Source organism: Rattus norvegicus, chromosome 4, assembly GCF_021556685.1.
Source record: "Rattus norvegicus strain SHRSP/BbbUtx chromosome 4, alternate assembly SHRSP_T2T, whole genome shotgun sequence".
NCBI classification, from domain to species: domain Eukaryota; kingdom Metazoa; phylum Chordata; class Mammalia; order Rodentia; family Muridae; genus Rattus; species Rattus norvegicus.
Window position 1 is genome coordinate 58,375,805 of NC_141537.1, and position 16,662 is coordinate 58,392,466.

General features: G+C 46.1%; 1 long non-coding RNA gene across 1 annotated transcript; it reads left to right on the top strand.

The window, feature by feature from the left end:
* The first annotated feature begins 1,016 nt into the window (after nucleotides 1–1,016).
* On the top strand, nucleotides 1,017–8,867 carry LOC147994777 (uncharacterized). Its single transcript, XR_015687215.1, has 4 exons — nucleotides 1,017–1,492; nucleotides 2,548–2,721; nucleotides 6,080–6,162; nucleotides 8,148–8,867. It is a non-coding gene; the product is annotated as an uncharacterized LOC147994777 (long non-coding RNA).
* Nucleotides 8,868–16,662: the final 7,795 nt, after the last annotated feature.

Sequence of the window (16,662 nt, forward strand, 5' to 3'; positions counted from 1 at the left end):
ATGGCACCTGGACCAAGGGACAAAACAAGAAAGGGTCTTCTTTTAAAGATCAGTGAAAAATTAAGACCCCTCAAAGCAAACGCCACTCCTAGAGGCTGAGAACAATCACAGCTCAACTGTGCCTCCTCAGGCCTGGCAGACACAGAGACCTGGCCTCTCAGATTACTTAGTAGCCGCAAGTAACAATGTGTGGGTCTCAAGAGAGAATCCCGTGTGAAAACAGCAGCAGTTCTGAATGACGTCTGCAGCATTGCATGGGTTTAGTAAAGCGGCAAATTAAAGTCATCCTTTTCCTGTTTCCCGTGGACACACTATATTCATAAAATTTTTTTTATTTTGGGGTTGGGTTTTTTTTTTGTTTGTTTGTTTGTTTGTTTCTTTGGTTTTGGTTTTTGAGTTTTGTTTTGTTTTGTTTTTTGTTTTTTGTTTTTTGTTTTTTTTGGAGACAGGGTCTCATGTGGCCAAGATTTGCCTTGAACTCTTAATCCTACTGCCTCAGTTTCCCAAGTGCTGGGATTACAGGTGTGCACTACAACACTCAACGAAGATGCATTTCAGTTGGAAGATGATCAATTAAAAGTTTTAAAATAAATTTATAACTGACAATTCTATACATGTATATAGTGTATTGTGTTATCCCCCCTCCTGGTCCTCTCTTGCAGCCTCCCACCCCTTCCTGACTCCTCTTCCCCAGAAGTCTCCTCCTACTTTCGTCTTTTCCTTTTTTTGTTTTTTTCAGATTTAATAAGTTTAATTAGGGTTGTTTGCATGAGGCCCTGGGTTCTAGGTTATTTTTTCGGCAGCTGGCCAGTCACTCCACCACTGAAGAAAGTCACCCCCAACCCCACTCTCACCCCCAGTGGTGGAGAGCTGGCAATAGCGCTTCCGGAAGGGGCATGGCCTCCGGAGCCCCTCCCATATCCATGTACTCATACTAACCCGCTTGGACTTGCAGAAAGATGATCATTTTTAATGACCATGCAATCCATTAATAGCATTTCCCCTGCTGGTGGGAGGAGATTGGGCAGGGAGGAGGCCTTCAGGGCAGATGGAGTGGAGGTAGTGTCGTCTCCAGGGTTTCTCTTTTGGATTCCTCATCTTGTTAGTGAACTTAGGAACCAAGTCAGAACGAAGCTCGAGGGTAATTTTATTAGAGCTGAAGGGGAGAACAACAGGACTGAGAATTTCAATAGCTGTTGGGAGGAGGGAGGGAGAGAGGAGGGAGAGAAAACCAGTTTAAAGTAGGCAGGCATGGAGAAAGCCCCGAGTGTCCAGAAAGGCATGCCCAGGCTTCGCTCAGCATCTGGAAGAACAGAGATAGAAAGAAGGAAAGGGGAAAACTATACTTTGAGTCACAGCGCAGTGGGTGGGCAGGCTGCACCGTGCTGCGGAGAAGCTCTGTTGGGGACTGCACTCCAGGAGCCCTGAGAAAGATCAGCACACTTCTCATTAAGGGAATGATTGCTCCTCTCAGCTGTTAGCATATCTTCAGGTAAATCGGATTTTCTGTGGGGAGGTCTCCTGGCTAGGTGGTTAACTCTTAATATTTTTAAGCTTTTAATTTTTAATTTTCTTGAAAGAGTGTGTGTGTGTGTGTGTGTGTGTGTGTGTGTGTGTGTGTGTAACTTGTCAGCATATGCCTGTGGACCACATGCATGCTTGGTGCCTTTGGAGGCCAGAAGAGGCTCCTTAGATGCCCTGGGACTATTACAGAGGGACATCCTCTGTGTGGGTTCTGGGACTCGAACTCAGGTCCTCTAGAAGAGCAGCAAGTGCTTTTAATAGTTGAATCATCTCTTTAGCCCCTCTAGCCCCATCCACATTATTTTTATATATTTTGTAAACTTACTCTTCCTGTATATTTATATATGTGGGGGGGGGAGGACATGTGTACATGAACTACAGCTTGGGTGTGGAGGTCAGAGGAAAAAAAATGTGGGAGTTGGTTCCCTCCTTCCACGTGGTGGGTCCTTCGATCAAACCCAGGCTGTCAGGTTTGGCATCCCACTGAGTCATCCTCTGGTTCAAAATCTTTTTTTTTTAAAGCATTCATTCATTCATTCATTGTGTGCTGAGCCCATGTGGAAGTCACAGCACATCCTGTGGGGAGTCTGCTTTCTCCTTCCACCTCGGGGATTCTAAGGATGGGACTCAGGTCACCAGGCTTGGTGGCAAGTCCTTTACCTGCTGAGACATACAGCAGGTAACTCTTAAGGGAGGAGACGATGGCATGTGATGTTTTAATCTTTAGGACAGATCGGAGTGCCCTGAGGTAGGTGTCACTGTCTTGATAGGAGAAAGCAGTTTTCTATCAGTAGGCCTCAGTAAAACCCCTGATATCCCCACCTTTTCATACAGTAATTAAACTACAGTCTTGTATTCCCTGGCTAGCCTGGGATACTATGTAGTGTAGACCAGGCTGGGCTCAAACTCAGAGAGATCCACCTGCCTCTGCATACCAAGTATTGGGATTAAAGGCATGCGCCACCATCAGTAATTTAAGTTTTAAGAGAACAATTGTGATGCTTCCCTTTCTAAATTTACCAGTGACATCCAAAGCTGACCACAAGAGAAGGCTCCTTCCCCAGTGGCCTCCAACAGCTTTCTTCATTAAGCTTAACTGCTGCGGAAAGACTACTGCTTATTTATTTACTGTATATACTTTTCGTGTAAAACAAAATACGAAGCAGAAAACCAAAAATTTCAATACATCATGGAGAGGTAAAATTGGTTTAAAAATATAAGATAATGTCATCTTTATACCCTTGTGCTTTCTTTCTTTCTTTCTTTCTTTCTTTCTTTCTTTCTTTCTTTCTTTCTTTATTTATTTATTTTGTTAAGGTTTTAATTTAAATCCCTCTTCACAACTCACCATTCTGGGAGATTGTGAAGCTCAAATCAAGCGTACACCACGCGTCTTGAGGACTAACAGAGACCCAGGAATTCTTTGCTGATCTCAGGGAAGTTAAGTGGCAACAACCGCTTCGGAAAGATCTCACTGAGAAGAGGCACAGATGCTGGTCTCTTGCTGGGCTGGACAGAGGTCACGTGGGAGGTGGCTGTGGGCTGAATGTAGAACCTGTCACTCAGCAGGGTGGGTGGAGTCAACCGCTGCCACCAAGCCAAGCTTTTGAGTAAGGTCGACTTGAGTTCTAAATCTCAGATGCGTACGGTGCTCAAGCCCCCACTCCACCCCCTTTCTCATCTATATGATGAGAAACAATGCTCATCTTTCGGAGCGGTTTCGGAGTAACCGCTGATGCAGAACTGGTTTCAGGCACCAGCCAGCCTCCTCTACCACCAGGTTAAAAATTCAGGATTATGGGGTTGGGGATTTGGCTCAGTGGTAGAGCGCTTACCTAGGAAGCGCAAGGCCCTGGGTTCGGTCCCCAGCTCTGAAAAAAAAAAAAAAAAAGAACCAAAAAAAATTCAGGATTATATCCCCTTTGTCCTGATTTGGGGAGTAGACGAACCGTAAAGGTCGGGGAAGGGCAACGTGGAAAGCAGAAAGACAGGATGTACAAAGGATTGTTCTGCTGCTGCTCACTGGAACAGGCTAAAAGCAAGGGCGAGGGGAGCAGCCAATGCCTGGGTTCTGGTAGTGGCACTATGTCACATAGGTTTCCCCCTGCCTTCTCATGCCTGGGGGAAAAAAAAACACCTCAGCATCCACGGGGCACTGGGGTTTCAAATAACCCTCCTCATGGCGACCTTTCCGGAGCTACCTCTGAGTACATTTCCAGAGCCCCGTCTCTCCTCAGGAAAGTGCCCCCTCAGGAGTCCCCTTCTCCCTCCTCATTTATCTCATAATAACACTTGATGGCTCATTAACTCCACAACATAAATCAAGCTAATACTAGTTCCCTCTCTGGGGATGCTTAGGCCTCCAACCCATCCAGAATAGCACGGGGAAGATGGGCTGAACTTCAACTTCAGCTGAGGAGACTAGAAAGGCACTGTCTGTGTAGCACGTGTGTCTTGTGTCGCTAGCTTGCAGCAGAGGCTCGTTCCTCCAAACACCTGATAGGCACTGAAAAGACGTAGCAAAATGCCCATTTAAACAAAGTTAAAGGTGTTTATTGCAGGGATTGTCTGAACCTTTCAACTCTATGCACTGTGCAAATCTTCAAGGGGAGACAACCTACTGAGAACTGTAGACAGATTCCTAAACTTGCCCGACCACAGGGCCCTTGTTTGAGGAACACCAGGCAAGTCTCCTCTGAAACAGGAGTCTGAGGAACACCGTTCCCAAGACCGTATTTGGAGTGAACAGGCTATGTAACTGGATTATGGCTCTCTGTCTGTCTGTCTGTCTGTCTGTCTGCCTGCCTGCCTGCCTGCCTGCCTCTCTGTCTCTGTCTCCGTCTCCCTCTCCCCCTCCCCCTCTCCCCTTGCCCCTCCCCCTCTCGTGTGTGTGTGTGTGTGTGTGTGTGTGTGTGTGTGTGTGTGTGTGTAAGAGAGAGAGAGAGAGAGAGAGAGAGAGAGAGAGAGAGAGAGAAGAAGCCAGAAGTTGATATCTGGTGTCTTTCTCTATTGCCCTGCACTTTATGTCTGAGACAGGGTCTCTCACTGAACCCTGGGGCTTGCTGTTTCAGCTAGGCTGTCAGCCACTGAGGCTCCCCCTCCTTCTAGGATCCTTCTGTGTCCACCACCTACCCATCCCCTGTGGCTGGGTTATAGGCAGGTGCTATTGTGCTCAGTTCTGGGTTCTGAACCAGATTCAGAAAGTACAATGAGCACTTTACCTGCTGAGCCATCCCTTCTGGAGTCTAGCATCTCTCTTGATTATTCTACTTTTGCTTTTTCCAGCCCAGATTGAGCTATGTTTATAGTAGATAAAAGTAGAGAAAGTCGTTTAAAGAATCCATAGAGATTAGGTTAACTTGTTCAGTGGGGACTAAAGGTCAAGACGTGTGTGTGTGTGTGTGTGTGTGTGTGTGTGTGTGTGTGTGTGTGTGTGTGTGTGTGTTGGTTTGAATATGCCTGGCCCAGGGACTGTCACTATTAGGAGGTGTGGCCTTGTTGGAGGAATTATGTCACTGTAGGGGTAGGCTTTGAGATTCTCCTCCTAGCCTCCTGAAAGGCAGTCTGCTTCTGGCTTCCTTTGGATGAAGATGTAGAACTCTCAGCTCCTCCTGAACCGTGCCTGCCTGTTGCTGCCATGCTCCCGCCTTGATGATAATGGACTGAACCTCTGATCCTATAAGCCAGCCTCAATTAAATGTTGCCCTTTATAAGAGTTGTCTTGGTCATGGTGTCTCTTCATAGCAATGAAAACCCTAAAACTCTGACTGACTCTCTCTCTCTCTCTCTCTCTCTCTCCCTCCCCGTATGTGTGTGTATGTGTGTGTATGTGTGAGTGGGTGTGTGTTTGTATGTATGTGTGTGTATGTTTATGTATGTATGTGTAAGTGTGTACGTATAAGTGTGTATGTGTGTATGTGTGTATGTATGTGTGTTGTGTATGTGTGTATGTATGTGTGTGTATGTATGTATATGTGTGTATGTGTGTGTTTGTATGTATGTGTGTGTTTGTATGTATGTGTGTATATGTATATGTATGTGTGTATGTGTATGTATATGTGTGTATGTGTGTGTACGTGTGTATATGTGTGTATGTGTGTGTTTGTATGTATGTGTATGTGTGTATGTATGTATATGTGTGTATGTGTGTGTTTGTATGTATGTGTGTATGTGTGTGTTTGTATGTATGTGTGTATATGTATATGTATGTATATGTATGTGTATATGTGTGTGTATATGTGTGTGTATGTGTGTGTACGTGTGTATATGTGTGTATGTGTGTGTGTTTGTATGTATGTGTGTATGTGTGTATGTGTGTATATGTATGTGTGTATATGTGTGTATGTATATGTATGTGTGTATGTGTGTTTGTGTGTATATGTATGTGTGTATGTGTGTATGTGTGTATATGTATGTGTGTGTATGTGTGTATATTATGTGTATATGTGTGTGTATGTGTGTGTATGTGTATATGTGTATGTGTGTGTGTATGCATACATTTGTACATACACATGTGGAGGTCAGGGTTTTGTCGGGATTGTTTCTCTCCTCTCAGCATATGAATCCTGGGGATCAAATTCAAGACTTCAGGCTTGGTGACAAACATATTTACCTGTTAAACAAGCTCACTGCTCCAAGGTATGTGTTCTAGTCAACTAAACCTTTTGAGATTATCATGGATTCACGTTCATTTGTAAGAAATGTTCCATAGAAAATTCCTGTGCTCTTTATCTACTTTCCCCCACGGTAAAACTATAGTTACAGCATTATAACCAGGTAGTGGTGTTGTGTGCAGAGGTGACAATCTAGCCTCCTGCTCTTGCAGCCACACCTTGCTGGCCATGATGAACTGTATCCCATAGTACTGATAAGCCCAAACCAAACCAAACCAAAACAACCAAAAAAACAAACAACCAAAAAAACTCTCACTTCCCCCTTAGAGTTGTTTTTGCCAGGGTGTTAGATCACAGCAACAAGAGAGTAACTAACACATGGGCTCCTGTGTGCACCATGATCAAGGTACAGAGCCCTCATCACAAGGATCTCCCTCTCCTCCAGCCCTTACCAAGGCTTTAAAGTGTGTGGTTTGTGAAAGCAGAGGAGAAGCTTTACAAGAAGCATGTGCTGGAAGGCAATCCCCACACAAGCAGAACACTGGAGGGGATGGGGGATGGAGGGCTGAGGTGCTGAGATTAGAGGGGATTTCGGTGGCTCCACCATTAATTAAGGAAATATTCTGTCAACTGATGCAAACAAGAACATTGACCAGAGGTGATTTTCCTGAGGCCACACACCTTGGAAATGACAGCCTCTGGGGAAAAAACAGTCCAAGTGTGGAGACATCCTGCTGGCTGGGCTCCAGGTCCTTCTAGATGCAATTAGAAGCAGAGCAGTCTTACTGGAGGGATGGCTCCTTTCCAGTCATCCCCTTACACAGCGAGTGGGCACAGTCATGCCCACTTCCATTCAGTCTCAGCCCCACACCACCTGGGATCCCCATGGCTTCCGCTGAACTACCTACAAGCCTTCATCACCTTTCGATAGATTTCTTCTTGTAACCAGCTCTCAGCTTCCCTTGCCAAACTCCTGAGGGCTGTGAATGGACTCCTAGTCAGGATTCTAACCAGCATGCCCTGTGGGCCAAATCTGGGCTGCTGCTGTGTTATCAGTCACACAAGGGTTTTTGTTTTTGTTTTTGTTTTTGTTTTTGTTTTTGTTTTTGTTTTTGTTTTTTTTGTTTTGTTTTGTTTTGTTTTGTTTTGTTTTGTTTTTTTGGTTCTTTTTTTTGGAGCTGGGGACCGAACCCAGGGCCTTGCGCTTCCTAGGTAAGCGCTCTACCACTGAGCTAAATCCCCAGCCCCGGGTTTTTGTTTTTTAAAGAATTTTAAATTATTAAATGATGGAGGAAAGCCAGAAGAATCATATTTTGTGACATAGAATATAATGAAATTCGTATTTGTATTGTCCATTACATGGAATTGTATCAGATACAGCTATAGTCCTCCCTTATGTATTGACCGTGTCTGCTTCCACAGACATGAGTGGTTGCAGCAGAGGCCTGGGACTGTAATACTTCCTGTTCCGCCTTGACATCACTGATCCCCATGAGTCTATTTTCCAAAGATGCTGTCTACCTTGAGATTGTTTCCCAGGGAACCATGAGGGAGGCCTGCACTTAACCAGTTTGGGGAAGACATATTTCCCTCAGCAGGCAAAGGGCTCCTTCAAGTATCAGGAACAAAAATCTATTTAAAAGATTAGTCATGGGGTTGGGGATTTGGCTCAGTGGTAGAGCGCTTGCCTAGCAAGCACAAGGCCCTGGGTTCGGTACCCAGCTCCAAAAAAAAAAAAAAAAAGAATAGAAAAAAAAAAAAGATTAGTCATGTCAGCATCCAAGTTTAGTGATTGGTACAAATACAAAAACTTTTGATTTGCCTTCCCAATCAAAATGGTGAAGCCACCGAAATCCCCTCTCATCTCAGCACCTCAGCCCCAATAAACACAGCAGGCTGAGGTGTCATAGGCAGAGAAACACATGACTGGGCTGATTGACTAGAGGATGCTGGGAAAATAAAGTCCCCAAGTAGCGATTCTCAAAAATAATACAGGTTTGTTCCTGCCAGAGTCATCCACGCGGTGGCCACTCAGGGATCCTGGATGGTGGAACACAGGTCATCTCGAGTGTTTGTGGAACCAGAAAGAGACGTCTCACATCAGCGATTAGACGCTGCAGTGAAGAGTAGAGAATGTTTCTGCTGACTACCAGGACTCATCCCATGAGCTCAGTCTCAAGTCACAGAAATGGGGGTGCAATCTTGTCCTGAACCTAGGAGGGGTTGTGTGCCGGACGGAAAGTAAAGACATCGGCCTGGGTGGGCCATGTGGGAAGACTGTGCTCTCTTCAGAGACAAAGCAAGACCGGGTTAGCGGGAGAGCGCGAGGAAGAGGAGAGCTGAGAGAAGACCCGGTGGACCCGGTGGACCTGTTAGACCTGTAAAGACACGCCAGCAGGACTAACGGCTCTGGCCTTGTTTACCTGAGCTGCAGAGCCCGTGTGCCATCTATTGTCACGGTGTCTGAAAAGCTTATGCTTTATTCATAGCTTCTCAACACTCTTTACCCTTAAAACATCAATGGCACCCTTGTGAACAGTAAGTTACACCAATCATCCTCGGGTAAAATTATTCTCCAGGCTCCTGCTTCAGTGAGCAGAGGCATACAGCCCTGGGGGATGTACCTAGCCGAGGTATGAACTTGGGAACAAACACAGTTCTTCACAGCACACCAAGCGCTCTAAGCATTAAAGGCCATGGATAAATAAAAGAATTCAGGTTTCCTCTCAGGGCTGCCCTAACATGAGTTTGCAACCACAGCAAACCTTCCTGATGGCCCGCACTGTCTTCTTTTGAAATGGTGCATCCATTTATACTGACAGAAATGTTCTCTGTGTATACTGTCTAACACAGGTTCCACAGGCCTCATGTGAGTCCCAGGCTCTGGAAATGTGGCCAATGCCACGAGGGCAGGAATTTGTATGTGTGTGTGCATGTTCGTGTGCATGTGTGTGTGTGTGTGTGCATGCATGTGTGTATATGTGTGTATTTGTTTATGTATGTGTGAGTATATGTATGTGTGTATATATATGCGTGCATGCATCGTGTGTGTGCATGCATGCATGTATGTATATGTGTGTGTGTAATGTATGGGTATAGATATGTATATGTGTGTATATTTGTATATGTACGTGTGAGTATGTGTATGTATGTATATATGTGTGTGCATGCATTGTGTATGTGGATGCATGTGTGTATATGTGTGTGTGTATATATGTGTGTGTGCATGTATTGTGTGTGTTGCTAAAGATCAACTCCAGATCCTCATGAATCCCTCCTTATCCCTTTAGGCTAACTTTACATGTAAGCTTAAATAGCCACATGTCATTAGTGGATATCACAGTAGAAAGTGCAGTTTTGGAGTAAAAAAGGAAAAATCATAGCTTTGTTTGTATTTAGTTATCTTTGTCACACACAAAAAAGACCTTTCTCTTACCCACATAGGAGTCATAAATTCTGGTTATGGTGTGTTTGAACCCAATACCCTCTTGGAACTGGGGGCTGCCTTACTCAGAGCCTCCTGGCTGGGGAAGGTGTTGACTCTGTTTGTTTAAACATGGCCTCTACTTGGATGAAGAGGTAAGTCACCGTCCAAAGACTAGTATTTAACCCACAGAATGCCACAACAGGGAAAAACAGTCTGTCCCAGTGGGCAGCTCCCCAGGAGCAGCGGTGATGATCTGCTTGGCTTTGTTGGTGTGGGGGATGGAACTAGGTCCTGGTGACTCCCCCCCCCCCAGCTGGGGACCGAACCCAGGGCCTTGTGCTTGCTAGGCAAGCGCTCTTCCACTGAGCTAAATCCCCAACCCCTGGGTCCTGGTGACTTTAAGCTCTGCCACTGAACTACATTCCAGCCCCATTTTAACGTTTTAGCCAGTCAGCACTGAGGAGAGGCAAGTAGAAACAAAGACATCCGGCTGAGGAATCTGGGTTCCTGGTGGCCATCCTGTGCAAACCAGTCTTCATTGGCATCCGTCCAATGAAAGGACCTTTCCCTTTAAAGGGAATGGAGGGTCTTTTTTTCTGTGTTTCAGAGGAGATTGAAAGCTAAGTTCTTGTCATGCCTAGGGCCTCACAGACCCTACACGTGCAAATCTCCACCGGGCTGAGATGGCTAAGCCGTAAAGCACGTGTTACGAACACATGAGCATCTGATCTGATCCCGGGATCCACAAGACAAACGAACAAAAACTGGGCATGGTGGCAGGTGCTTAGAACCCCAGCACCAGGGAGATAGACACAGGGAAACTCTTAGGGCTTGCTGGCCACCCATCCATATTTATTTGACAGGTTCCAGACCAAGTGAGAAACCCTGTCTCAAAAAAGAAAAAAAAATAGCCCAATAATAGTTAAGGTTGTCCTCTGACCTACAGACACACACACACACACACACACACACACACACACACACACGGGGGGGGGGGGTTGATTCCTACCTGCACAAAAAATTAAACCCTTCCGACAACCCAGGGCATCTCCCCATTGGCACCATGACTTGCAGACAGGGTTCCATGCATCGCCGGCCTGTAGCAGCATCCTTGGCATCCATCCACTAGAAGCAGAAACAAACCACACCCACACACCACTAGTCAGGATAACCCCAAATGCCCCTAGATATGGCTGACCATGCCAGGAGTGGGGGTAGAAGGAAGACACCCCACCCCGCATCAGTTCTGCATCAAGCCCACTTCCCCTGGCCTCCTCAGGAGGAAGAGACAAGGCAGCAGTTTATTCCTGGTACCCCACAGCTCTCCCTCCCTCTCCTCTCCATCCTAAATAGAGATGGCTTTTTTAGTCTCTTTCCTAGACTCTGATTCACAGATATTGATGGAGGCATCTAAAGATGAGACTAGAACCATGTGGTTGGGAACAACTTCTCTATTTATAGAGATGTTGTGGGGGAGGGCAGACACACCCGAGCAACCTGCAACCCTGGAAGCTTCCTGACCCAGGACACGCCTGAAGTGGGAGCCCTGGGGGTTCAGCACCTGTCTTAGCCAGCCTGTTTCCCCATAAACTGACTCAGACCTTAATAAACCATGAAACTGCTAACTTACAAACTAAGGTGAAGGGGTTTATCCTTCAGCATAGGGGAATTTGTCTCTTCCTATCCCCCAAACATTCCACCTTTTCCGAGATCTTTACATTGGGTCTCGGTCCGAGACACAGTGAACTTGGTAAATATGTAACTCCTCATCTGTTTCCTCAGATACGCAAGCGTTTGCCAGTCTTTTCCATATAGCCACCCAGTTTCTTTTCAATGTCTTTTGTTTTGCCTATGTGCATGTGTCTATGTGTGGGTGTGTGCTTGCCTGAGTGCAGGCGGCCGGAAGCCTCAAATCCCCAGGAACTGGAGTTGTAGGTGGTTGGGAACTGATTGTACGGTGCTGACTCAGGTCCTCTACCAGAGCAGTGTGTGCTCTTAAGCTCCGGCCCATCTCCTCAGCCCTCTGCCCAGTTTCTTGATTCCAAAACCAGAGTGTCATCCTTGAAAACCCACCTCCCTTCACCATACACCCCCTAAGCAATCGAGTCTGTCTATTTGAGTCTACTCATCTCTCTCTCTCTCCTTCCTACTACTTGGACTGTAGCTGCTTGTAATCACGAATGCTAATTATGTTCCCCAAAAAACTGTTTGCGAGAATGTCTACGCGCGTAGCTTCTGCGAACCTCCCCCAACTTGGTTCTGATTGGTAAATAAAGATACCAACAGCCAATCGCTGAGGAAGGCAGGCAGAGGCGGGATTTCAGGATTTCCCGGGTTTGGTACTGGGAGTCCACCACGCCTGAGAAGAGTGCAGGACAGAGAGGCATAGGGGACAGAGAGGCATAGCTCCCGTGTGAAGGGGTCCTAGAGGGAGGCCCAGAGGGCTGCCCAACTGAGTCCAGAGCAGCCAAGATAGAACACAAAATTTAGAAAGTAGTAACTTGGGGTTGGGGATTTAGCTTAGTGGTAGAGCGCTTGACTAGCAAGCGCAAGGCCCTGGGTTCGGTCCCCAGCTCCGAAAAAAAGAAAGAAAGAAAGAAAGAAAGAAAGAAAGAAAGAAAGAAAGAAAGAAAGAAAGAAAGAAAGAAAGAAAGAAAGAAAGAAAGAAAGAAAGAAAGAAGGAAGGAAGGAAGGAAGGAAGGAAAGAAAGAAAGAAAGAAAGAAAGAAAGAAAGAAAGAAAGAAAGTAGTAACTTGGAGTTATCGACAGCAGCAGTGGCGGTTAGGCAGTGGCCCAGCTATTGTGCTGTTTCCACTTGAACCATCTCCATATCTTCTCTGCTCCCTCCCACCCTTCATGCTGCAGTCAACCTCATGGAGTAAAAGTTTAAATGTTTCATTCCTACTCAAAGCCATGAGTTCCCGCTGATGAAGCCTACAGCTCTTACGAAGCCTGTAAGTCACGCCTGCTCGGCACCGGTTTGTCTCAACACTGCGCTTTCACCTCAGCCCCAGTGGTCTTTCAGCTCTTCGCCCGGTATGGATCCTGAGCCTTTGCTCACACCAGACCCTGTGTACGCCCATTCTCCACCTCCTTCTCCATGATCCAGGTCATTTCCTAAGACCCTCCTAAGAAAGGCTCCCTTCCAACCGGGTTGAATTCTCATAACACTTGGAGATCCCATTGTGTTTGGTTAGGGCCCCCAGTGCAGACTGAGCCACAGACTTGTGCAGGTCACATTTTGGGATGTGGTCACACAAATCAGGGGCGTGTAAGCTTCAAAGGGCGACACTGCCAACAAGAGACGGATCTGCAGACTTGTCCCCCGTGACTAGGGCTGCAATCAGAGGTAGTAGTAGAGGAGGGGTGACCTAAGAGGCCAAAGGTGGCTCCCGCAACTGCAAACTCCATCACACAAACCATAAAATGGTTCAATCCACAGTGAGTCCACATAAGTTGGTTTTCTGTCCATTAGTATAGAGCTTTTCCTGTTCAAAGTTTCATTCTCTATACCTGACCACTGTAGAGAAAAGTAGTCTGGTGCACAGTAGGTCATTAATTAACATTTGCTGAAATACACGGAATTTAATGGGATAGGGGTTGGGAAAGCAAGCCTAGGGAAAAGGGACACTGAGGTCCTACTTAGAATGTGATATTTCCTTACTTCAGTTGAGACTTGAGATTAATTTATGGATTGAATGACAGATTTATTATTCCCTTTGTTTTTTCTTCTTCTTATCGGTTCAGTCATTTCACATCGGAAAGAAACATGCTTGACTCACCTGTACACCGCCATCTTAGTTATCAAGATCACATTACTCACTGCCTAAACCAGTGTAGCAGATCCTCCTTACTAAAAGTGTCAAAATTCACCCTGCCTGGATGTCGACAGTGGGACCTGATTATAACAAGTCTCCACTTAAAGCTTCCCTCTCCACATCTGTCCTCCAGCTCGTCTACCAGCTCCAGAATAAACGCCCCTCCTCTTATGTTCTCTTGCCATCAGCTCTGGGGGGATCTTTTTAGAATCTGCTGCCCACACATATGAGAGTTCACCATATACCAGGAATTGTGCTACATTTCATGGCTACAAAGACAATCCGCTTTGTGCTTGCCTTCCAGAAGCTTGCGAGGGAGACAAACTCATTATCAACTGTGAAAGTCTTAAGAATATGATGGAGTGAAGCCTGGGGCAACATGCAAGAACTACTGAGACATCCAATAGTCCTTCTGGGTTAGTGGTCAATCAATGCATGACTCGAGATCGGAGGCTTGGGTAGGAGGTCATTTTAATGGGAACCTGCAGAGGGCAAGCCAGATGTTGTAGAGATGAACCCAGCAAGTATGGAGCTGTTTGGTAGAGCTGGGCAAGATATTAAGGGACATGACCAACAGAAGACTCTAGAGACAGGAACCAGTTTACGGAAGACTCAGAGCACTGTGCTCAGACTTTTCTCACGTGACTGGCCACCTCCTCCCCATGAACCATACCTGTCCTCGTCAGCTCCCTGCGTTTTCCTTGCCCCTCCTCTATGTGACTCTAAATGTTCTCTTGAAAACTCATACCACGTACCTTACTCCTATCCACGGGGAAGGGATTAGATGGGTGTGTACCACAGGAACCAGAGCTCTCAGGGCTGTCTTGGAATTCTGTCTGTCTTATAACCCATTACTCTGCACTCAGGCTTCCAGCTCAATGTGTTTTGTTTTTTTTTTAAATGTTTTTCCCCAGTCAACTCCACGATTCAAATTCATCACTTGAAGAAATGAGGCAACTGGGGAGACTATTAGTGCTTCTCTAACATCTGACCCCTAAGCTTTGAATTCCTCTCTTTTATAAGACACCGGTTCTACTTTTATCACAAGATATATCATAGAAGTTCTAGATGATACAAGCTTACTTAGAGCATAGCGATCCAATCTTCCAGCTTTTCTTGCAAAGAGGTACAACAATGAGAACACTTCTTTAGCAAGAGTATAAATAAAAGATAGATGTGACTATGGGAGTCTTCTCAAGAGACCCCAGATCTTGCCTTTTCTTTCAGAGTCTCATGTATATCCGACAATGTAGGCAAAGAACTTCTGATTCTGGTGCCTCTGTCTATTCTGGGGATACAGGTGTATGCACCATGTAACACTTATGCAATGGAGGGGATCAAAGGGCTTCACAGATGCTGCACAAGTACTCTATCAACAGAACGACACCCCCAGCCCACTTTGGCCATTTCTTTTCATTCCTTTCTCCATCTATGGATGCTGTATCGTAAGAGAGATGGGAAGAGCCTGGAGCTCCACAGACTTTGTGGGACCAAAACACCATAACAGTTTTAGACTGTTTACATCTTGACTTGTTTGCTTGTTTCAAGACAGGGTTTCTCGGTGTAGCCCTGGCTGTCCTGGAACTCACTCTGTAGACCAGGCTGGCCTTGAACTCAGAGATTTACCTGCTTCTGCCTCCTGATTATTGGGATTAAAGGTGCGTGTCACCACTGCCCAGCTACATCTGGACTTTTAACTGGTAGAGAAATAAGCTTGAATTGTGTTTAAGCCACTGATAATCAGTTGAATATAATCTCAACCAACACAGGAGCGATCCTTAGTCCTGAGAGCTTATTCATGCGTTTTCCTCGATCTCCCTAAGATCTTATGTCCACCAAGGTATGAAATCCAATTCTGCTTCCCTTTGTGCCTCCTCTCAAACTCTTCCCCCACCATTTTTTTTTGCAACTTCCCAGCCCCCTTGAGCTTGCTGTCTTCCAAACCCAAACTCCTTCCCTTCACTTAACACTGCCCGCCCCCGGATTCTTGAATATCCTTATGTTTGTCACATCATGACTCACCCTCGAACCCCCAGACACAGGCTTCACTTATGCATAACAGGACAATTTCAGAATTAGTCTTCACCTGGAGTTTTAGTTTCCTCTTCCTCTGATAATTGTCACCAACATCCAAGTCCCGGGTTAGGCCATTTTCTCTCATCTTCTTTGCCTGTGCCTTGGCCATATATTAGACCATCTGGGAAGTCATTCAACAGGACCGATGCCCAGTGGGCTGGCACTCAATGCAGGCATCATTTCACGGACCCACAAACAGCCGGCAACATGGCTGTGACCATTCTACAGCAGAGGAAGGAAGACACAGGAAGTTCAGGGCATCTCTCCTCGCCAGTGAGTAGGGAGCCGGATTCCAACAGTGAGGACTTCTCTCCCTTCCAAGTCTTGACTCCTTGAACTGTATTACAAATTAAAAATAATTTCCAATAGCACGGTACAAGATTGCCAACAAATCGCTAAGTACAAGTGAAATATTAAATACTATCAATTCCTGGGCCTCACCCCAAACTGATGAATGTGTAATTTTCTGGGAATCAGGGTCTGAGTATATCTTCATTCATTTTAAGTTGAGCCAAATTAGCTCTCAGGGACTCTGATGAGAAGCCAGGTTGAGAGCTGCTTTATCAAGATGCCCCCACCCGTCTTCCTCCTTATTTCCTTAGCCCCGTTGTGTCTTTGCCTTTGGGGTTCAGTCCGTACCATCCCTCTGTAGACCTGACCTACTTTTTCCAGCCTGCATAAGCCTTCCCTCTCCCAAATGCAGGTGGCACAATTTGTCCATCCCAGCTAAGCTGGCACCCATCCCACCCTTCAGTTTGGACCCGTCTCCTCTTGGCTTTATGCCTCTGGATCCTTGGCAGACGTTGCACACTTCATCATTTGCTGCTCAGCTACCTCCACCTCTGCTCCACACAGCATCAAGCACAGTTGCTCCTCCATGGGAAAGCAAGGCTAAAGCTCAGGGTCTTGCCAAGTGGTATTCTCGACTCAGCGGTCCATCCTAAGGAACCCTAAAGCCAAGAGAATGTGGTGAGTGGAAACAGGTTCTAGAGGAGGGACAGAGGGAATGTGAGCAGGGCTTCCAGGATCTCAGGTGCAAATATGGCAATCACAAAAACAATGATGGATGTGATGGCATCTCTAAGGGTCAAGCCAGACCTGTGGGCAGATAGATGCTGAGAGCAAATCTTAACTAAACCTGGGATAATAAAATAAAGAACACAGGGGCCATGATACTCCTGTGTAACAGGCTGTCAGACAGCCA